This window comes from Lepeophtheirus salmonis, chromosome 4 (genome assembly GCF_016086655.4).
Source record: "Lepeophtheirus salmonis chromosome 4, UVic_Lsal_1.4, whole genome shotgun sequence".
Classification (NCBI taxonomy): Eukaryota; Metazoa; Arthropoda; class Copepoda; order Siphonostomatoida; family Caligidae; genus Lepeophtheirus; species Lepeophtheirus salmonis.
Window position 1 is genome coordinate 25,782,143 of NC_052134.2, and position 26,141 is coordinate 25,808,283.

A 26,141-nucleotide genomic window follows, 5' to 3' on the forward strand; every position below is an offset into this window, starting at 1 on the left:
GTTGAACTCTGAGTAGAATTAAGGATCGACATGAAAGTAATTCGAGCCCATTTGTCCTATCTACGCACAGATTAGGATTTGTGTTTATTTCCTTACTCTCCCGTCTACATGTAGCTGATTTAATAAAATGTTATGGGAGCTAAGCTGCTCTCCTCCCGAACGTTTTTTTAAGTTGTCAAGCTCATTTTCGGTCTATTTTATTTTTACATAGCAGCAAAACATATTTTATGCATCACTATATATTTAAATATCCATTAATCCATTAAGATCAGAAGCACTCAACATCCTTCATTTTAATAAAAAGTATATAATTGTATAAACAGTATGTATAAAGTTTCCCAGGTGTTTAGGTCAACCCATATTAAAAAAGAAAGGAAGACCTTTGATACAAAAATGTGACTTCAGATAATGTTTAGCAACGAGCTTATGTACTCCCTACCTCATAAAATCATTTTTTTTTTCTCCCACTATTATTCTTGAGAAGATAAGAACTAATTATTTAGTAATTACGTGTGAGTCTGCAGATGAATAAAAATAAAAATATGGTTATATAATTACTAATATAAATAGGTATATTTGGTATAAATGTATATAATAGTAGGAGGTTGCAGGGCTGAAAAGAGAGGAATACCAGGTGAAGTAGTAAGTTCTGAACGTTTTTTCACTTTATTTTGAAAATAAAATTTACATAGTTTGGATTATCCGATTTAGATGGTTCCAAATGTTGTCTGGCTAATCTTAATTTCGTAGAAAATTGAATAAGTACTAATAAATACGCCGGTTCAACTCGACGATTTCTAATATTTTATCGACTTTTTTACGTCCATATTACCGGAACAGAATCATTGGAACAACCTTTTTTTTTTGTTTTATTCGATATTGGGTTATGTACATGAACAGCACAATTGATTTTGACTGTGTGCTCTGCATTTTCACCTAGGTCGTAGTGATGATAAATAATGTATCTAACTTTTGCCGTTTTAACTTCAATTTTGGAATGCTGTAACACACAACTAGTTTCACCTAACACAAAACTGTCAATGAACTTTTTTTTAATTGTACGCTTAACATTCTAGCATACTTTAAGTTGTTTTGATACAATGTATTGATTGTGAGATATAAATCACTAAAGACATCTAATGGAAAACGCTCAGAACTTATTACTTAATCTAATATACACTGAACGTAGAAGAAAATAGACTGTGAGGGGGATGTGGAAAGATATAGCTGGAGAGAAGAGAAGAGGGAAGAGACAAAGGGAAGACTTAGAGACAAGGAAAAGAAGGTGTTGTTTTCGTCTTATTTATCTCAGTTTCCCAAAAAAAATATCTTAATAACATGTTTGCTTATTTAATACGTTTACTTACTAAATTTAAGAATTATCTGTTAGACATTTTGGGTTATTTGTTTGATAACAATATTAAAGACTTATAAATATACTAATATATAAGATTGATGAAATTTATTTGGGAGGGCTTCAGAAACTTTTAAAAAAGGGGCCTGTGGCCCCACTGATACATATTCTAATTTTAATCTGATTCAAATATTTAGGTCAATGGAATTCTATTAAAAACAGTTGATGTAATTTGTTATGCAAATAATGAAATAGATTACTTTGGATATTTGAACAAACCACCACACCTCGTAACCTCCTGTGTCTGTGTATGTATATATGTTTTTTGTATTCATTTACATATAATCAGACGATGTCAATCTTGCTTGAGAACAGCCAAAAGTCTAACTAGATCGAATAACAAAGTTATAAAAATTCTAAAGGCGTATTCAATTTTTTAATGAATAAATTTAATTTGGTAATCTTTTCCAGAATGTTTTTAATTGAGATCAATTACATACACATATGTATGTACACACAAATATAATCGTATAATACTTTCAGCACACAAAAACTAATAGAGAGAGTGAGTTGAAGATTTACCTCCATAAATAAACTGAAATATTTAATTATTATTTAAACTATATTAATAATAAGAAATATGTACACGCCCATCTTGATAGTTAGACAAGTATATTCTACATTTAAGAAAAGGAAATATAAAATACGGTGTGACAATAACAATATTTAAAATGTTACATTCCCACCTTCTAATTAACAATATCAGCTAAAAAGAAGATTATAAATAAATAACAGTGACAATTAATTTAGCAATGGATTCAACAATTCAATTTCCAACTTGAATTCTATTTGGAGGTTATGAAATTATTGATGACTGTCTTGTAATAAACTCGGTTTCATCTTGCCTTATTAAATATTCAGGAGGTATCCATTCCTCCTTCATTGTGTGAATAATTTGATCCTGATATCTTCTATGAATGTTACCATCCTTAGTTTAACACTCATATGATAAAGGACTTGTTTTCACTATGGCTGGACCCACTTAGTCTTCAATATATTAGAATAACTTTTCATCATGATCTCCTCCTCGCTTTTGAGATCCAATACTTTAGAAGAGGATGAATCATAATATATTTTCTGCTTTTCTATAGGTAATTCAGCTTAATCTGAAATATTAGATAAGTGGTTAATTAAATCAAAATAATTTCTCAATGTTCTTCCGAACATATGGTGACTTTCCGAAGTAAATATGGGGAATGAATCTTAATTGACATAAAAACGATGAGAGTCGATTCGCTCACGTACTCGATGAACACGACATTAAATTTTGTTTATTGTTTGATAGAATTCTCCGCCTGGACAATAGACGAAGTATGATCAGGACTAAAAATAGTATGTTTAATACCATTAAAAATGATATAGTTTTGGAATTCCTGTGACGTAAAATAAGTAGTATTATCAGACACAATACTAGTACTTGGGTAATCCCAACGTAGAAAATACTCTTTTTAACAATTGTATAGTAGCATGAGACGAAATAGAATCCGTAGGATTCACTTCAACCCATTTGGAATGAGTATCAATGATTACTAAAAAATATTTATTTTAAACAGGACCAACACAGTAATATGTAAACGAGTCCATTGTTTTGAAGGCCACTCCCATGGTTGTAATGGAGCTTTTAATGGAAAATATCTTCAAGATAGACATGATAAAGAAATTGATTCTATTTCTGAATCTATTTTAGGCCACTAGATATAATACCTGGCCAATTGTTTCATTTTAGTTGAACCTACAGGATATAAATGTAATTCTTCCAATAATGTGTCTCTTCCTTTCTCAAGAATAACAGCCCTATTTCCTCAAAGGATACACCCATTCTGTAAAGATAGCTCATCCTTCCGTACAAAATAAGTATGAAGTTTTTGATCAACTTTGGAAGACCAACAATATAAACAATAGTTATAAACACCACAAATAATTTTATCCAATTTTACTAACTTACTAATAGTTTCACTAGTAATAGGAACATTTTCTAAAATTTCAATGAACTTTATCCAATCTGCACAGACTGGAACTGAATCAGAAATTTTAGGAAGAGGAAGTCGGATTGAAGTATCAACCGTTCCTAACAGTTCACCCGATCGATGTAGAAGAGTAAAATTATATGATTGAAACATATGACTCCATCACTGAATTCGACCCGATGCTAAATCTGGAAGTGGTTTTTAGGATTAAATAGCCCATAAAAAGGTTTTCTTTTGTTGGCTAATAGGGCATTCAGTTTTATTCAACATTTTTCTAATTTTCTAGATTACATTGATATGATAATTTAGCAAATAAAATATATAATTTAAAAAAACAACAACTATGCATTCATTCTAAGTACCATTGGTAATCAAGTACTTCAATACAAATTTACCTTTCAATCATCAAAAACAGTCGATAGCTTCATGACAATAAAATAATAATTAACAAATAATCTCATTCAAACTCCTAAAATACAATCTTCATATAGGTAAAATGCCATCAAAGTTATCGTCTCTTGTAGTGCTCAATTCGTTTATTATATACTGTCTCTTTGTAATTATTGCATTGATTTTTCCGTCGTTTGCTGTTGATAAAAAATCATTTTTCGAAAGTTTTGCTGGCAAATCCCTCTCCAATGGTGATTTGTATGCCGCTTTATATTCCTGTTAATCTGTTGCATTCCCAAAGTATGTGGTCAGTTGTTTCTCTTGTTAAACCACAAAAATAATAATCTGCTCCCCCTTCTTTGTAGTATTTCCCGGTCGTTCCAAGAGTACCCGAAAGTACTCTGTACTTTCACCTTTTCTCAGGAGCGGTTATGTATTTATGGCTTTGATGCTTTGCTGGGGAGTTCTTGAGATTTAGCGACGGCTTAAATAAGCAATGAAAGGCGTAAGTGTATGTTGTGTTAGACCTCATCTCTGGTACCAGGTGGAGAAAATACTGATTTTGATTCGAAAAGGAAATATTGGTCGCTGTCCTGGTAAAAAATGTTCTAAGACAGAAGGAAAAAGCCATCTGATTTACAAGAAAGTTTGACTATTTTAAATTTGCGACTACTTCCAATGCAAAATCACTAGTATAATTGTAACTAATACAATTTTTCAGAGGCATTTCCCATCCCAAAGAGACTTCCAGTTTGTGATTACTTCCCAAGACCCATCGCAAAATCCTTTGAGTCTAGCCGAGAATCTGCCAAGTTTTTCAAAGACTTTAGAGAGGCTCGAGTATGGGCAGTCGGTATAACTAAAAAGTGGTTCAATTGGAGACTCCAAAAGTGTTGTGTATCCCACAATTTCCTGATCCAATATGAGTTGAGGCATTTCCAAAATTTAGCAAATTATATCACGCTTAAGCCATCATACGCTGCCCCCTATGGTATGTTGATGAATTATAAAGAAATTCTCTGAAGGATAAAAATAGTTTGAAGCCTCTACGCCTACCTAAATTTATGCACATGGGATAGAATAAACGCATGGAACACGTACATTGTGGCCAAAATCACCCACTTGTTACAAATATCTCCATTCTGTCCAAATACAGGTTCTGAGATTAATATAATTAAAGATTCTTTCCTTAAAAACTTAAGGAAGAAAAATATATCAACTCAAAGAATCAAACTCCTCCGAATATTGACATTAACGACACTATTTCCTCAATGTTACAGGAGTCTTCTGTTATATGTTCGGATATATAGCAAGACCCACTATTAAAGTCACAAAACGCAAAGGATGTCATAAGTTACTAATGTCCAGTGATTCACTACCAATTTTTGATCTATCAAATGAAGAGAATGATTTAGTAGAACTCAACTATTTAAAAGAAAATTTGTTAAACATGAATAATAGAGGTTGATTAGTTTCATCTTCTGATATAGTATAAATATCTAATTAATAAGCTTGAGTGAAGTTGAGGGTCTTTGGACACGTGAGTTAATGAGTTTCAAGCCTCGAGTCTTATTAAAATTTTAACCTTGTCTACGAGCTCTAGTCGAGTTAAGAGTCTTTTAAATTTCTTTATCCTACTCAAAATAGAGTTCTCGTGGAGTTTGAAGTCTCAATTTAATAAGAGTTAACTACAGCCCATGTTCGAGTGTCAAATTCTGATTAATGAGTTATGATCATAATTAATTGATGACCATATAAACTGAATAATATTTTCTTCACTTCACTGCTATGTATTGAATGTAATTAAAGAAAACAGCACGAACTTTTAATAGGTTGCGTGAACTATTCAATTATTGTAATCAAATATGTCTTTGTCTACTTGGCAATCATTTCTTTCCTTAGAACTTAATGTACGAAAAGCAAAATAAACTGGGCGTTCTACTCTATTAAATTCATGACACGAAAATGTTCCAATACCATAATTACTTGAATCTGCAATAACGACAATAGGTAAATTAGGATCGAAATAAATCTAACATTTATCAACCCATAATTTTTGATTCATATTAAATGAATGCTGTTGCTCTTTACCCCATTTTCATTTAATAGAATTTCTCGATAAGCTATTTAGTGGTTCTAATAAAGTTGATGCTTGATGTATCAATTTTCCATAGAAATTTACTATTCCCAGAAAAGCTCTCAATTGAAGGAGATATTTTGGCTTGGGTGCTTCAAGAATAGTTTCCAATTTTTCCTCAGTTGGTTTTAAACCTGATAAACTTATACTATAGATCAAATATGATATAGAAGATTTGAAAAATGGACATTTTGAAAGATTTAGTTTTGATCCTGACTTCTCTAACACAGCTAAAACTTTCTGTAAAGAATTATAATGCTCTGTATCAGGCTTCCCGCAAATAATTATGTCATCGAAGATAACTCTCACACCTGAATATCCAACAAAGATGGGAAGATGAAACTATCAGCAACGTGTCAAACCAGCATTCATGCCATAGAGCTTATGCCAACGACCAATCGAAAGATCCCGAGTGTGTGTGAAATATAGCATGGATAAAAACGTTGTCGACAGTGTTTAACAGTGTTTCTTTTCCAGTCCTGATATCAATCCCCTCAACTTCAGCGTAAGTATTGTCTAAGAGAGCAAGATTGAGAAGACATCACACATAAATGTACAGGAGCTCAAGGCCAGTATCAAAAAGTAATTGGCCAACATCTTTGCCGATTATATTGTGTCAATCTGCGCCAATTTATGACCTCGTGTGGAGGCTGGAGGCGGCTATATTGAATAATTCTTGCCAAAATTGATTGCTAAAAGTTTTTTCATACACCTTTTCTAATAAAAGATTATTAAGGTTTTGGTTTGCTTCTGGATCGAGTAAAATTTCTCTGTTACACTTTGTATATACATGTATGTATACAAGGTTGGTCTGAAAAGTCTCCAACATAATAAAAAGAACCTACAAGCAACTTTTAATTTTCGACATAGTCTCTTGTAACTCTACACAATTCTCATAGCGATGCTCTCATCTCTGTAAACCATCCTAATAGTACTCAGCGTTGTTTTCTGCAAATAATCGTTCAAACGAAACTTTTTCTTTTTGGCTCAATTAGTCCGAGTTGGATTGACTTAGACGGGTCAAATTTTAGCACATCAAGCATTTATATGTGTGCTATCATTTTAATCTACTTAAAGACTACACTTTCCTAAAGAAAAATAAGTATCGAATGGTAACTCAATACTCGATTTTATCAATTTTTACAAAAACATTCTGCTCGACTCACTCAAACGACTGTTAGATAACAACTGTATCTCCAAAATGGCTTAAACTTTAGTGAGCAATTTTCAACAGATGCTCGATAAATGTAAATAGCTTTTATTTACATGTGCTGTCATTTTTAAGTTAAGGTCAGAAACTTTTCAGACGGTTATATTGTATGTAATTCTAATTTCTTGAACTTTAGAAAAAAATATCACTAATTAAATCCAAATGTGTTAAGCATTATGTATTTTATTTTAAAATAACACTCGGTTTATTTAAGACACTTAAGTGTTTTAATTTTTTAGTAGAGTCACTATTCATTTATTCTTTTTCATATATGTATGTAGGAAATACATTTCCTCAAAATCCAGATGTACATGCAATGCATACATATCTTCCTTAGAAAAACACTTGTTCACACAATGTAAATAAATATAGTTAGTATGAATTCGAAGTACATGATTGATTCATGTTTTGATTGAGTATATTTCTTTAAAAAAACACTCATTCATAAATAAATTTAATAATGTTTAGATAAAAGTGAGTCATTTCGTGACATAAGTATATGCATAATTATTTGTCGAAGAATTCCGTTCATGATCCAATCACGACCTCAAGCCTTTTTTGGAAATTGTAGCTACATATATTCTTTCTCATCTAAAAGATCTCCTTCATGACTATTAAACGTTTGATTCACTGAGAAACTGTATTTGTAATGAAGGTCAATAACTATATGTCTACATATTTGCATACATTAATATATTAGATATATTTCCATGCCACACAATATACAAAAATAACAAATTATATGTACCTGGCGAGGATTCCAAATATTGGGACAACGAATTTGTCAATTGTCTGAACAATCTATATCATAGTAAAGAATCAGCTAATCAGTATAAGCATTACCAAAGAAAATGTGCCAAAGTGGCCGAATAAACAGCTTGTGCAAGACTCGAATCTCAAATTAATAGAACGTTCAAATATTCACGATAGTATCTTACGTATGTATCCTGTCAACGTAAAAACTAGCTGGAATGATTTTCTCAAAATTGAGTGTAGATTACATATGTATTCTTGGACGATTTACCGTCCATTTCTATCAATAATTTTGTCTTATTAACCCGATGGGTGTGTCACTAATTGCATTCCTAAAGTAGAAAAATGGATCTTCCTAATAAAATTAATGAGGAATTGTCATATTTAATTTGAAAGACCATAACAGGATCAATAGATATCTCTTCAATCAAATAAAGATTCTAAGTTAATCTAACGTATCTTAAATCAATAAACAAATTTAAATTCAAAGACTACAATTGACTAACATAGGTCTATGAAATATTGAGTTGTATATATGAAGTAAAATAATAAACTAAGGATTATTTTGCAGTAACAATTCTCCTAATTGTGGGGAAAAAATCACTATTTTTTCAGTATACAAAAAGCCTCCTTGGAGCCTTTTTAGTCGTAACTGATTAGAATAATTGACAAAAACACACAATCTGCAATTAAGTAGAGTACACAACACCAGTAAATATCTTTCTCTTTATAAATTTGGGTTTTCTACATTTCCCGATTTTTGGTCAATATATTTTTTATGTTGACACACCATATATACTATACACGAAATCTAATATAATTATATTTTTTCCTTCAATAGTCATTAAACATTTAAAATACATTCATACATTTGAATGCCATATAATGAAGTAAGTAGTATTAATGAACTGAACTGTCTATGGAATATACACATATATTTATGTATAAAAGTACATACATTTAAATGGATATTATTGTTTGAAAAAAAAAAAAAAAAAAGTAGACAGATGTGAACTGAATAAATGAATAAAGGGATTTTTTTTTCTGTTCATCATTTTATAAAGAGGAAAAATACTAACAAGGAATGATAAAATTCTTAAGCTATAAATGTACTATGAATAATTAATACATTTAATTAGTACATTTATTAATTATTTCACTATTTAGAATAATGAAATGCAAAAAAAAAAAAAAAAAAAAAAATCCAATCGGTATACCAATATTGATCAAAATCGATTCTTCACTTTTGCTGTAATCCTGCTGATTAACGAACAACCAAACAGGGGCAAAAACATAACCTCTGTTTAACTCTTTGGCGGAGGTCAAAAGGCATAATCGACCATAAGTTTGGAGCAAATTAAGATACATAGCCCCTCTTGAGTTTAGGTGGAAGTTTTAAGCTTTACAGAGTGTTTATTCTAATTTTATATGTTATTATATTTTTTTTACTAAATAATAAACAAAGTAAGACATCATTTTAAATTTTAAGCTAGAGCTTTATAATTGAGCATAATTTAAAAAAATTAAAATTAGTTAAAATTAAAGCACTTTTGATTCATACTTTTAAAGTTTTTTGCAATATAAGTCCGAATTTATTTGTGAAAAAGTTATGTCAGAGTATATATATACAGACCCATTGTTGTTCAGCCAATATCAATAGAGTAATATTCATAATAACTATATAAATACAGTTCTTATGTTGCTACTATTCATTAACATTTTAAGAGGCTCTAATTGTATACTACATACAGAATGGGGACCCAAAACTTCCAACGCCATTTAATTAAGTGTAAAAATGTCGGAGCAACTACAAAATAGCGACATATGTAGGATTGCCTCTGCGCCGATGTCAGTCCCGAGAAGGTTGGCATCCCCATCTGAAGAAGACGTTCATTACCACCCTATACTGTTAAAAAGAATTAAAACTTCTGCATCAACAACTTGGCTTTGCCCCTCCTCGAGCCCTGAATTCAATCCCTTGAACTTTGCAGTTTTAGGTGTTTTGGAGAAGAATTTATGTTACACCTCTAATCCAAATTTGGGTATGCTCCAAGCTGCCATCATGTCAGTGTAGTACGCCATAAAGACGGTCTTCATCGTCAAGAGTTGGCAATCTGTTCACTGGTACGTCGAGGCTATTATTGCTAGTAAATAAGGATATATTAAATAAAAAAAATAGCTAAATATAGTAATTTAACATATCACAAATTAGTAGTTGTTTTTCCTTGATTCCATAAAAGTCACATTTTTCGTAATTTAGTCATCCACTGGAGGTTTTGGGTCCCCACTATTTATATTACTATCACATTTAAAAAAGATGAAACTAGTCAAAAATCAAATCGATGGAACTATTAAAAATGTTTTTTTAAGTAAAGAGATGATGGTCATTTTTGGTATAACAGTGTTATAACGAACAGAAAAGTATTCAAATAAATTACTCCATTACTAAAAAAAGTAGAAGGGACATTAACGCCGTCATTCCTAACTCTGCTCACCCCGAGGATCAACGTTTAAAAAAACACTGTTTCTAATTATAAATGTTACAAATTGCTTATTTAAATGGATGGGAAGTCTCTGATAGCCAAATAATAATATTACTAATTCAAATCCCGCATTTAATAACAAAGAAAATACTAATAACTATTTGACCATAAATATTCTACTTCCATCTTTGCTCATAAGACAGTTCAAAGACACTATTGCTTTACCTCATATACTACTGGTATATCTGCAGTTGTGGTAGCGATGTTATGTTTCATCCATGTGACATATATATATGGTTCTGATATTTAGCTTGAATAAGTATCTAGAATGTATGTAATATAACAGGCGCAAAAATGTTGTTATAGGGCGGTGTACCATTAAAAAGTTTTAAAAAAATAGAAAATTCTTATGTAAAATTGAATATAATGAAAATGACTTTAGAAATATGTTTAGCATAGAGCTGAAATACTCCCTACTTATTAAATTATAATACTTTATTTTGCCTCAATTTGTTATTAATATTTATTCATTATGAAGGAAGCTAGAAAGAACGTCAGAGTATTATGAGAGTAGCTACGTGTGAGTGTGCTCATGAAATGGGGTACCATCAAAGTTTTGTGGTGGCTTTTTCTCTATTAATAAAAAAATATTCAGCACTGTATATTTATAACAACAAAAATTCTTACTTCCTTAAATATAAAAAGGATGGCCCCTTTAAGTAGTTAGGGCATTTCAAAATGTGACCATGATATATAATTTGAGTATTTAGTGAGTTGATTTCAATTTAACTAAATTGGATGAAATATCTATTCTTTTGCCAAAAATCTTGGTAATTGTCGTGAAAGTATTTAAAAAAGTAACATTAATTCAATTTAAGAGTAATCTAGAGAGTAAAACATAATTTATGAAAATATAAAACACGTCACCGGGTGCACTGAATATAGTGATCATTTACCAAACAATTATTAAATGAAAAAAGAGAAGTACAATAAATAAAATGATAAAAATCTCACTGGCAGTTTTTTTCTTTTTTAAACAGTAAATTGAGGAAATATGTTCAAAATAACGTTAAATGAAGTTGATTGAAATTTAGCTTATGAAACTTTTTTTATTTCTTTAGCATATTGCAACAACTCAACTATTAGACTGATAATTATGAAATATTTTAATCATGTGTAATTCACATTTAATTCAATTAAAAATAATAATTACTATGACCTTAGTGACCTTTTTATGGCCTTTTTACAGAAAGTGAACTTTTTTATTCAATTTTAAGACATAACACAGGAAATAAAAATCTAGATAATCCTAGTATAAGATGAAATCTATGAATAAAATATATCAGTTGAATACATTTTTATTCCTTTTTTCTTAATGATGTATCAAATAAATTATGACTTTTACCGCCGTATTGCATGAATCCAAAGACTTCTTCTTAGCCCAGCAGATAAAGGACAAAAAGGGTCAATGGTTGGAGTTGATGAAAGCCTTGGAGCATGAGAATAGCAAATGTTAATTTAAAAAAAAAAGGCACAAGAGGAAGCCAAACGGAGCTTAATCAGACAATATTCTTTATTAATCTCTAAAACTTATACTTTTGATGATCATGCTTATGAATTTATAGATGACGAAAGTGAACATGAAATTCTAATGTACACTCCAAAGGATAGCAGAAAAAAAAGTTATTACTTTAGATCTTTTAGCTGCCCTTAATTGAACGAAAGTTTCCTTCAGAAAATCAGTTTTTATACTATCGGAATCAGCTACAATGTCAAATAATTTTCCCTTAAAAGAGAAACAATTTGTCAAAACAGGGAAAACATAGACTCTAAAATTTTATAATATCAAAGGGAATTTTAGTCCTGAAGTTTCTCTTGTCATACATGGCGACGGAAAAATGATTCAAAATCTTAATAGAACCCAAAAAAAATTGGCTGTGTTAGTTTTAGGAAAATGAATTTCCAAAGTATTATTGGTGGATAAACTTTTATACTGGACAGGAGAAAAACAATCAAATGCTGCAATCAAAGAATAGGATATTGAACACAAAATCAAAGTAATGTATTGTTAAACTATAAGTTTTACTTACCAGCAACAATGTATCTTGTGTTCTAATCGAAGAATTACTGAGCAAAAAACTTCTACCATTTGCTTGTAGGAACCATATAATAAATTAGTTATTAGAAATGCTTCCCATTAGAGTATGGGTGGCACGTCGTCCCCAGGTGTTCCTTTTTCAAACGATTTAAAGAAAATTTGTCATCAAACTTATAAAGTAATGTATTATTTACGAATTTTTTGGTATTACAAGTATATAAGGATAACCAAATCGTTCAAGTTACTCCTTTTAGTGAAATTTTAATAAGTCCATGTGACTTAGTCATTCATCGTAAAACTTTCTTTACACCCGTCTAACATGTTTAAACATTACTTAAATACGTATATTTTTTCATGAACTAGTGACTAGATCTGCTTTAAAATACAAATAAACATGATTAACTCCTTTCATAAGTTGATATATTTTTCAAATCCAAGCCTATTTCTTGGGGAAACAAATTCTAAAAAATAATATTTATTTAATGTAAATCATCCACACCAAAAGAAATAATGTAGGCCTTAATCCTTAAAGACAGCTGTTTATATTTATTTTTTTGGGATGGGGGAATCATCCATCTGCTGAAAAAAACTATCATGTCGAATTCGAAGACCCATTGATGTTGGATTAGTGAATGAATCGATCTTCTGAGAAGGCTTCATTTTCAAAACAATTAATTATTCATTTTCATTCATCCCGATCGAAAATGTCATCATCATTTTTTGATCCAAAGTCTCTGAAGCTTATGACCTTTCCCGTCTCTTTGTACTCCCGACCTAATTTAATATGTCACCTTAATATATAGGTATAGTCTAAGCTCGCTCAAATTATCCCAATTGTATATTACTTAATGTTTCCTCTTGAAGACGAGATATAGCGGCTGCTGCTGCAAAAAACAAAGCAGAATTAGAAAACGATATATCCTGTGTAAAATCCGTTAAGATAATTATTTATCACAACAATATTAGACAGAATGATTAGTTTGAATTTATAAGAAAATAAAAAAGAAATGAGGTAAGATCAACGTCATTATTATCAAAAGTCAATAAATAATACATGCAAAAAAGACTAAGAGAGAATTGAACCTTACAGGCATCATCCCAATTATTAATTTATTTATCAAAGTTATTAAAGAAATGGACTAGTTTCTTCAGTTAACTAAAGACATGCTGCTAACGTTATTTAATTTGTTCATTCATTTTTTTACCTTTATTTTTAGTTAAGATTGTTTTTATGTACGCCGTTGTTATTTACCTGGAAAGTGTTATATTTTGATGAACCTTTTTTTGCCTGTTTCTTAGTATTCAAAATTTGTTTTTATGCGATGTGCTAAGCTTTTGATTTGTCGAAAAGCTTATATTTGTTTCTGAATAAATTTACACTAACATTCCAGAAGTAAAAAGTACTTTATCACTCTCAAATATGGGTTAATATCCTATAGGGTGGTCCTCATAAATTGGAAATTATTTAAAGACTTCTAAAGAACCTACTAAACAGGGTAGATCCAAATTAATTTTATAATTTGAAAGCTAAATTTAATGACCTACAATTATTTATGAGGAGATCCGCCTTTCTTGATAACCTCAGCCACACAGCGCTGTAGCTTTGGATTGAAATTGTATTGGTTATAGTTTTGTACTTTTAATTTATATTCCCTGGATGGATGGAGTAGCTCAATGACGAAATTGCACCTTCCAACAAGACAGTGCACCTAACCATAAGCCCAAAATTATGCAGGATGCTTTGGCCACAAAATTTCCTCATTTTTGGAACTCAAGTTTCTGGCCTACAAACAGTCCGGACTTGAGCCCATGCGATTTCTATATCTAGTAGAGGGTCGAGCATGAGATTTGTGTCTAGTATCATTCGTCTGTGGCGGCTCTGAAGAAGTCCAATACCTGCACAATGTCAAAGCTGGATCTGAAAGAGGTTGTCCATGCCTTCCATATCTTCCGGCCCCGTGAGATCGAGGTTATCAACTTGTATAAACAAATTGTGTATGTTGTAACCCAAAAATGAGATGAATAATCTTGAAAAGGATTTACAGTAATGGGAATGAGGATAGTGCTATAATTGAATATTCCATGGATGGTCGATATATTGCTAGTATAATTTTTGACTATTTTAATACAAACTATTCTTGGACACATTATAAATTCAAAATTCTCCCAGGTATATTATTCATAAATACATAATAAACCTATAATTTTTATAGATCAAACTGATTGCATCAATTAAAAGGTGCTAATTAGAATTACCAATATTGTAATAAAGTAATGAATTTTAAGATGAAGAAATTGGAACTAGTACAATTTGCTTATACAAGTTGAAACTTGATAAGATATCAAAATTTGTATACAGTATCTTTATGTTTTAAAAAACTTTTGCATCCTAAATTAATTTTTTTTTTTTTGTAATTATCCATGAATGTGACGTGTCAATATAATAATTTATATCTTTTGATTTGAATATCTTTATGTGCTAATAGAGCTGAAAAAATCCAGATCTACGTTTAAGTTTTTTGCATGACTTTATCCCGTAAAATATTTTGCAAACAATAACGATAGAAGTCGTTAATCCATAATTATCTATCAAAGTTATTTTATTTATTTATAAGATATAGATCCTTCAAATATAAATAATGACATTTATTACTTTGAGATTAAGTATGCTCGTAAATTTATTTTTAGGCTTAAAAAATTATTGTTTCTATATGAAGACAAGTTATTTTTTGATTGACATATTAAATTTATTACTCCCTTCCTCTTCAACAAAACCAAAAATAAATAAAAATTCATTTAAAAGTTTGAACTGTAATATATAAGGCACAGTTTAAAGATGATTGAAAAAAATAAGTCTATTAACAGAGATAAGAACATGACTGCTGACTAAAAAAAAAAGCATAGAATTTTTTTACATGAGTGATATAATACTGGATTTAAATGTCTCTATGCGTTCACTGAAATGGTTTGTATGATATGATGTGTTTCGACATTTTTAAAATCGTAGGAAATGTTTGTATCTTAACTTTTAATTAATTCTTTAAATAACACTGAAGATATTTTAAAAATTTATAAAATGTAGTGCTGTGTGGTCTTAAGTTAGGACCAAGTACGACATTTTTGTATAGTTCTACATGTAGTTGTACCTAAGAAAAAGAAATACTAGTTTTGGATGATGTGTTTTTCATATTCAGCAAAGTAAATTTAAAAAAATAACATATATGAATGAAACCCCAATTATTTCGATACAGTAAAAAATTCCAAGTTTATGAAAAATTGTTATTTGTTATTCAATGTTAAAAAACAATTGGCGAAAAGATGACTACCAAATTAGCTTTTTCTAAAAACAGTTGTATACAAAAATACTTTTTTGTCTGATGGGAGATACTGAGTGTAGTATTACTTTATTGGAATTGACATTTTTTAGGGCAAGGCGATGGTGGAAACGTAGTGCTAGGTCGGTCCACCCTCTGCGGACACCCCTGGTCCCACCTCCTTTGAATTTTTGTTTTATCTGTCCGATCTTTTTTACGACTCAAAGATCTTACGGACCAATTAGTTAGTCCTTCAATTCTACGGTCCTTGCTATCTTTTTATTTTAAAAAAGTTAGTGATGGCTATAAATTACATTATTGAGAATTATACGTTCAAGCAACATACTTTCTATTTTATTTTAAACTTCAAGTCCTAGTACTGACTGTACTGCAGCTTTCTTTAGACTTCTTTTTTTTTTTTTGACGGGAGGGGGGAGATGAGAAAATGTATTATTCCTGAAAATATGAGAACCTTCAACATTTAAATTAGCATTGATGCAGAGAAAATATTTTTTTGTCCTTATTTAATATAATATATATATTATAGAAGATTATTATACATTATCAAAACATGAGAAACATTATAGATTAAAATTTGTCCCCAAAGACTAAAATGTCTTTAGATTTTTTGTAATTAAAATATACAAAAGTAATTTATCTTTACAATAAATAATCTGAAAAATATTTTTATTTGAACATAAAAATATGATTAAATACTAAAGATTTTACATATTAATTTTATTGTGCCTAATCAAAAAAAAAAAAAAAAAAATTACCACAAAAGCATAGAGCAACTTATACATATTCAAATCCACTACACCGTCATTCTTGATTATGATGTCCTAATTATTGCTAGATTTTAAGTGCAAGTTTACCACCAACTTGTTTGTGATTCATGATATAATAATAAGTTGAAAAGTTGTACTTGCGTACAATGAAAGAAAAAAATTATTCTGAAAAAATAATATATCAATTAAGATACATGGAAGCTCTAAAAATTTATCAGTCAATAAAATTAATTAGTCTATATAACTTTAAAAAGTTAGGAATCTAAAAGAAGGCACCTGGGATAGATATATTCTGATGAATATTGAGGATTTTATAAGAGTCATAAATTGTTCAAAGTTGCAACTAATACACAAAATAAATATACATATTAAACTGGTTCTGTTTTTTATTTTTTTCGTTAATGTTAAGTGGAAAAGATATAAACCTTTTGCTTTAACGTTTTTTAAAGTGTAGAAGTGCATAAAATAATTGAATATTTTTTTTATGGCATCCACTTATAATTCTGCGTTACTCCTGAATGTCTAAATTGTATTCCTTGTGATAGAGTACCCCCCAAGTAGATCAGTATTTTTAATTAACCTTTCAACAGTTTCATAATTTTTTTGTCATCAACAGCTATAATATAGGGGATTCAGATCTGGTAAGGGAGGAGGCTAAAATTCTCCCCCAAAAAAAAAAAACTATAGCTGATCTGATGGTGGACTATTTGCCCATCTCTGCTGTCAAAAGTGTTACTTTATAGGCTCGTAGAGAGATACCACCAACCTCTTTGATGTGTATCGAGAAGGTAGATCTTGAGACATTGGCCTTTTTGTCCATCTCCATCATAAAGAGATCCTGCTACTCTTTAAATGCTTTGACTACATCTTCAATAGTCAATTTTCTTAGACAACCACTTCAGGGGGTTTCTCCGAGATACTCACCCTTGTCCATACGCTCCTTGACAAGGTAAATGGCTGACTTTGAGCCATATTTCGCTACAATAACTTCTTTTGATAAAAAATTTTCTTTCTCATAAAATAAATTCAAAATATGTAAAAATGAAACTTTGAATTAAAAAACTAAGGCAAAAATTGAATTTGATATTTAAACTCCTCAAATATCAAATTCAATTTTGGCCCTATTTTTGTAATGCAAGAACTTATTCTAAGCAATCTCTAAAAAAAAAAAAATTGCTGCCAAATACTCTAAATCAGTATCTTTATATTTTTATTTGATAATTTCATCAAAATATGAACATACTATTTAAAGTCCTGTTTGTATTCTATAATTATTTTAGGAAGACTATTTTCTCTAATTTGATTTAGTAGTGGAATGTAGTGTTTAATTGTTCAATCTATTAAATAGAAACTTTTCTACGATGAGCAGCATTGACAATATTTGACGGCAGATGTCTTTGGATTTGGAGATTTTGACCTGATGAGCATATTGATCATATCTAACCATAATAACTTCAAAAAAATGTGTTATATGATTCCTTAGACAAAGCAATTGGAGTATCATTCCATACAACTTCATAGTTTCTTGATGTTGATATCATATAAAGAGGACGCTAACATGAAATAATAACTCTTGTTCGATAACATCCTTTTTATACACATTGAGAGTTGAATATAAATAAACTTAATTCAATAAATCATTCTGAATTATGCCCTAAGCATTATATCTTATGAATTTAATAACAAAAAAATACAGCTTCTTTTAACAGAAAAGTAACGGTTTAATATTTCAGATTTCATTGTATTATATTATTAAAAAGGGGCAGTGGCACTGGACACAAAGGGGCCATTGTCCCTCACTTTTTAGACTAAGTGTACTATTTATATAATAAAATAGTAATGTATATTGGATAATTTGCCACTCTCCAACCCGAAGGAAAGATAGTTTCTGACCGCCTATCTATATACATTGTACACGTTCTCTCATAATAAATGTAAACGCCATTTGGGAAATGAACTTATACTCAGCTATGAACCCTAGGAACATCAAAAATATAGATAACATATTTTGAAAATACTCGATATGGTATTTGCATTGAAACCGTTCAGCAATATTGAATCTTTTTTTTTTAAAGAAAATAGTCTTTTTATTTAATAAACAATTTCCCTTATTCTGTGTATATTTGAGTTTGAGATTTCTATTTTATATTGATTCCGCCACTTATATAATACAATTTGATACTTATTCTATTCCATTTAGTGGTCAGTACTATATTTCTGATTGTTTAAACATCTGGAATAGTACAATTTCTTTGTCTTCAAAAGGATGATGATATTCTTGTGTATCACTCGAGGAAAGTAATTTTAATAACAATTTTTAAATCCCTCATCATGATCTTAAAATTGAAACCTTTCAATCCCTCTAGAAATAGATAATTTCGAGAAATAAAAATGTCATTTTTTATGACTAAAAAGGTCACAAAATATAGTACAAGATCAAAGTAACAAATTATCCTTAAGATGTGAGGCCCTTGTGTACACAGTAAGATACAAATTTGGAAGGAGTTGAATTTTTTATGACATTTGACATATAATATTACCATAAAATTATATATATTTTTAATATGTTAGATCTTATAAATGTATTGCTTCAAGCATAAAAGGGCACAACTGATTATAATACAACTGAATTTGAAAGTCAGTTAGAAAAAAAAAGAATAACTTTCAGTGTTAAAATCTGCTCATTTTCACAAATTAACTCCATCCCTATTTAAAAATAAGGTGTATTCCTTTTAGATTTTTTAGATTTGGTGTGAGTAATTTCTTTTCTGTACTTTTCCCATGCTTTTGTGTGTCAAACGCATGAGTTTTGAATATTTTATTGTTTTAGAGCCTCCAGAAAAGTACCTATTGGGACTAAAAGATCTAAAAAAATGCCTACTTTTAGAGTAGTTTAATCAACTTACAGTATTATGAAGATTGAATATAAGCTAAGACTTCTCTGAATAACATCTAATTGGAATTTTGTTTTATAAATATAACACTCAGAATGTAATATACAGAAAAAGTTGCAAATACAAGAAAATAAGAAACTAATATCCATGGTCTTAAAAGTTAATGACAAATTTTAATTAATTTGTTAAAAATCATTTGTATTAAAAATAGCTTCTTAGTACAAAAATAGGGAAAATACGACAAAAAAATGACAAATTATTTACCATGTATAGCGTGCGCATCACTATGGCTCTTTTCCTTAATATTACATTCTAAATTAAATATATATTTACATTACAAAATCATTATAATATATTATGTGTCCAAGTTTTAATTTTATTGTCCATTTGTAACATAATCATGGCAATTAAAAGCTACTTAATAATATTTTCAATAAATAGTTATAAAAAAGATTCAAATACGGAAATTCATTAACTCTACGTGACATGAATATTGATGGCTCACTCCCCATCAAGACATCCCACATAGAATATATCAGTTTTGTTAACAATAATTTTTATTATTATCCATCAATACATATTTATTTTGTTAAAAGTCGAATGATTTTAGAGATTATGTCAATTTCAAGGAAATTAATTAGTGATGGAGAGATAAATATGACTATTTTTGTTTATGTTTCAAATTGACATGTTCACTGTCATAAGAGACAAACTTCAGATATAATTTATATTTCCTTTTTGGATCAAAATATCTCAATCTACAAAGAATTAGAATATTTACAAAAAAAAATTTTGTTCATGTCTCAATGGTTTGAAAGAAGTTTGACTTCATCAAAGCCAGCTGTGCTTGACTTTGTCCCTGTATCGAAGCCATAATTCAGAATGGAGGGGAAATACTGAATAAAAAATGTAGAAAATTGTTAGATTACCATCTTTTGCTTCAAAAGTTTACTAGATAATGTCAATTTATACTCTTATAATCTATATATGTCTTTCTTCATTTATAATGATAAGTATAAAGTAATCACTAGTGATGAATAGTAATAATGAGGGCTTGCTATAAAGTTATAAGATAAAAAAATATTACATATGGATAACTCCATTTCGAATTTCCCGCCATTGTTCATATATGACTCTTTCGGAATTCAATGCATTGTGTAGTTGAAAGGTGGGGACCTTAGCTCGAGTCCTGGGTTTGAAGACTTGATACTTGAATTGATCTCAAAATAAAATAACTAAAACTGGACTTACTTAAAAGCTCATTTTACTCTACGCTTTACTGGGCTTAAGACCATTATATATAAAACTTTCTCGATGTTATTTTATTTTCTCTGTCTAGTAATCTTCAAGGTTTATTTTATAGAGAAAAAAATCCATTCGAGTACGAATAAGTAACAATTAAGAATTTGTTATGACATTTTTTACAAATTTATTATTACCACTGTCAACGAAGTTGAACGTAAATTAGGTTTTTGCCTCTGTTAATTTGCTTGTCTATTGGTTACAAGGATTACAGCAAAAGTTACTGAGTTATTAAGTGTTATTATATGAAACACAAATTTATATTTTCAATATTCATCACTTGAAGAAAGTCTCTGGAGTATCAACTGTCAAATTTGGTAAATTTGATGCATAAATTTTAGTATAAATTTGCTTTTTTAGCATAGTTTATTTTTCAATTGCTTTTACAAATACATACATTATTTTATTAAGTCCAACGATCTATGGTACTTCATATAACAATTTTGACTGGACTGCAGACAAAACGCAAGTCCTTGGCATAAAGTTGAAGTGCATCCCATGGTTGTCTTTTTATCGATCCTTTTCGCTTTACAAACTAAGCATCTTTTTCTTTTTGGTAGAGCTGATGGTAAATGTTGTGGTGTCTCAAAGTTTTAAATTGATACTGGGGTGATGAATCGATTCCTAAATGTTAAGTCTCTCACTATTTCCTTGACCAAAGCCATGCGAAAGTCTTTAGCCGAGCTTATGGGAGCAATTTTTTTGTTCGTAGGCAATCTTTGCATTCACTAACGCCTGTTCGAAATAATCGAAGTGTAGGAGCAAGTAGAACTTAGTGGGAGATTTTCTGTCCCAGATTCTTGTAGACACAAGTTGATCTGCTTTATCTACTCCCCCCATGTGCGTGTTATAAAGCTTCACAACAGTAGGTAATGGAATTTGAAGTTTTTTGAGTTCCCCTTTTTCCTGCAGTTGACCATAACAGTGTCATGGCAGGCATTCATAGAAGAAATGATATGCGTTGCCCGGTTGTCGAACCATTTAAGCATGCCAACACCTGCATTCACGTTGACATATGCATCCATACTTCCCGTTGTCTTCCCCAACTCTTTGTCTTGAATAAATTCTGGTAGTCCCTTTCTTTTCTTCTGAATTGTTCCAGTATAATAAATTCCTCTCTCCTTTAACTGTTGTACCAAATTTACCGGGCTAAAATAATTTTCTGCCAAGACTCTGGCGTAGGTAAACTTCAGTGATGAAGTGAGGCTCAACACAATGTCACCCCCTAGCCCGAACTCGGATGATGGTCCTCCAGCTTTGCCCTGGTATCAATCAAATTAATAACAGTATCCTATCTTTGCATTGCATCGAAGCCAGTTCTTGAATCCCCACTTAATTGGCTTGTCTTTGAGATACTGCTGCATTCCATGGTGGCCCTTGTACTTTGCCATGTGTTCGTCTATTGATTGAAATTTAGAATACTGGGCATAACGTTTGTATATTTTGTTCCAATGATCCAAAAGTAGTCGTATTTTCCATGCCTTGTCATCGGTCTTCACATGATTGTTTGAAAAATGAAGCATTCTCAAAATTTCTAAAAACCTATCCCTGGGCATCGTGGTCTTGATCCAATCCACTCCAAACTGGTCAGTACGCCAGTAGTCCTTGATGGAAGGCAAAACCATTAGATTCATTCCTAGTATTATCCCATGAAACAATTTGATTTCCTCAGTTGTAACGGCAATAGAAAGGATTCCTCTAGATCATGGCTTCCCAAACTATGGTATGCGTACCCCTAGGGGTACGCGACTTGATTGTAGGGAGTACGTGTCGCAGGAAGATTTATTTATTTATTGATTGATTTTTATTACAGGGGGCTACGTGGATGGGAATGAAATGCTCCAAGGGGTACTTGATGTGAAAAAGTTTGGGCAGCACTGCTCTAGATGGTACTATAAAAATGACGGTTTTAGATAGTATATATTTTTTTAACTTTTCGGTACTGATGATGAATTGTGAATGATAAAACACTTTGTTGGGTACATATTTACATTAATTAAGTAATTTCATCACAAGAGCCGATTTTAATTTATTTTTGTAGTTACAATATAAAACTCCATTTTGAGACAATGGGGTCACTGGTGACCCAGACATTTACAGTCCTCTAATTCGCACAGATTTATTCATATAGACTTAAGATTTATAAATTATAGTAATTGTCTCAGTTTCTTTGCACCCGTCGATGCTTTTTACCCTTACAACTATAAGAGCAAAGTTATTATGTTATTATCCAAATATTTAATTGCATATTAGGCACAGCTGAATTGCATCAGAGATGTATACACTTCTAAAGCTTTTCGAAATGTATTAATTTTCAATTATAAAGGGTTTTTAAGTAAAAATTGACAGTGAGTGCGACAGTAAATGAGAAAACATTAATGAGTCACCATTGACCCTATCGTCCCAAAAGGGATGCTGTATATAGCAAAAACTCCAATGTCAAGAATAAAGGTAAACGTAATGTAAAATGTCAAAAACGCATTATTGAGCATCATTATTGAACAAATATAAATGCAGAGCTGAAATAATCTCTTGAACCTAAAAATTGTGTTGAATCAGCATAATGACATCAACATTACTAGAAAGGAATATTGACATCATTTCTAGAGCCAATTGCTATTATTATAAGTGAGTATGGAATAAAATTCATATTGTTGAATGATGGATTTATTTGCACATTACGGATAAAATTATATATCAAAGTATGAATGCGATAAACATTAAATTCAACATCGTACATTTTTGACTTAAATATGGAGAAATAAATTATATTCCATTTAGGAAAAATAACTATAGACGGAGGTTTGTGATCTACCAAGAAATATTCTACATAGTTATTAAAGAAAAAAGAATTGACAATATATAATTATGGAATTCAAATGATCTTGAAATAACTTTGAGGACTAGAGCTGGACTTGATCAAAATATTTAAGGACTTGGGCTTCTGAAAATAGACTTGAAAGTCGACAAGACCATGACTTCTACTTGGACTTTTAATTATATTGGTTTTTGTCCCTTCCTGTTTAGTATAAAATCTAAAAAAAAGGGTTGATTTGATGATAGGTGTAATTGTTATTTATTAATAGTGATGAAACAATGGGTGTATTTTTATCTCGCAAGGTTTTTGGGTAGGTAAACTGTGTTGTCATTATACTTTAATTCATTTTATACTGCATTCAATAATATTAAAAAACCTGATTGAACATTTGTGTTTGTTCATAAAAGACCTTGAAGTTTTATTATTAAAAAGTGTAAGTACTTGTTAGAATCAGAGTAGATTGATATTGGAGTAATTCTTACAAATGTTCTCATTTATTGCCTTTTCTACGTCCTTTTTCGTAACAGGTGATTATAGTTGATTTAATAAAATGTCATGACAGCTAAGCTGCTCTCCTCCAAAACATTCTAGAAATTGTTCGGGTTACAATTTTGATTTTCGGTTTCTTTGTTTAACATACGTAAATACATAAGATTTTCATCACTACTTATTAATGTGTCCATATATATGTATGTAGAATGCATGAAACTTCTTGGTTCTCATTTTGAATATATCAAAGTACTTTAACAGTATATAAAAGTACTTTCTTTATTATAATGAATAGATTTCATTTGTATTCATAAAGACGTCAATTTTAGTCACAAATGTACACTCTTATGTATACTCTTATTTTATATTTATTTGACACGTACAATATTTAACGTTTCTTATGAAAAACAAAATTCAAATCTATTTAAACCTTCTTTTTTTTTGTAACTAAACTTCTCGTATCTCCCAAGCCGCAGACAACCACTCTAATCTTTTTTTAAGGTGATGAATTGATTAGATAATAATTTTTTTATCAAAATCAAAGTATAGATATTTGAGATATTCAAGGTAATTAAATACCGTCAAAGTCAAATATTCTATTATTACTATTATATATAACTATTTTATTATAGAAAAATATACAGCTGTCAAATGATGTATTCCTTTATTACAACGAATGAACGATTTAAAGGCTACAATATTTAAATCATCAATTAAATAAATAGTTTTTCATTTGTCTATGAGAAATGTAGAATATTCTTATAGTTATGAATGTTTAGTCAGTAATCGGAGTCATTTCTACCTTTGGCTTACTTAATGCAGTTTGAATTAATTAAATACTGAGAATTTTTTGGTGTATCCATTGAAATTTTTGAACATGATTCCAACATTTTTTCAAAAGAAAACAACGATTTAATGCATTTTATAATAACACACATTACATAATATTTTAATTAAAAAATTCCATGGCAACATCTATTTTAACCAAAAATAACAAAAAAAAAAAAGACGTATAAATCTCATTTACTTAAGCATTAAGGTGAAATATCATTGAGGCAAAATGGTTGAAGGCAAATAATTTAAAGCAAAAATAGTTTAAGGCAAAATTACCTATCGCCATCCAAAGTAATAAAAAACACAATTTTTGGAATACTTATAAGTAATTTTGAAACTTCCTATTTCGAGTTACAGAAATGATCAATGTGTTCTTTTCACCCCTGGAAAGTTTGCCTTCCTCTTTTCATCGTATAGCAAGTTAATCCCAGGGCAAGTTACCTATAAGGAAAATTAATCCCAAAGAAAAAAATATATTTTTATAATTTTAATATAACGAATAGAGAAGGTAAAAAATGTACGTTATATAATTGACTTGTACAAGTTTAAAATGTTTATTAAAAATTAAAAATAAAAGTCTAGACAATTTGAGACAATCACCACTAGGATTGATAATTAAATGAGTAATATATGTTTATTCAATTTAGGGAGATAATTATATCTTACAGCTATTTAGCCAATTTGTTGCAGTCGGTGGTTAAGGGTTAAATAAAGTGTTTAGTTAAGCGTAATTTTTTCTTTAAATTAGAAGCTTCTTTACTAGGATGAATACCACATCATAGTTGATTTTTTTCATTAAGATATTTTCCAAATATTTGTACCGGGCCGTGCAAAATTATTTACCAATGATGTCAATATACTTTTTGAGAGGTTTTGTGGCAACCAATCTGATTGTTTCGTATTTTTACTGTTAAAATAAACAAAAATCCTTCCTGTGAGAGCGTAACAACTTCCACACGTGAGACCGTGTACAATCAGGAAACAACAAGGATCGAAATTGCAGCCCTCCTCCGAGCAGGAGTGCCTCATAACAACATTGAGGAACAGGTTGGGCCTCGTTGAAGACAGTTTACAACGTTTCCAAGCGCTTGGAGGCTGGGGGTGATCTCAAGCATTCCCCTGGGGCTGGCAGGAAGCCCAGTGTCTCATCAAGGCAAGTAAACGCAGTGTTCAAGAGGACTCCCAACAGGTCCATTGCCGACATGGCCAGAAAGATGGGAACGTCAACATCAACTGATTCTAGGCCATTC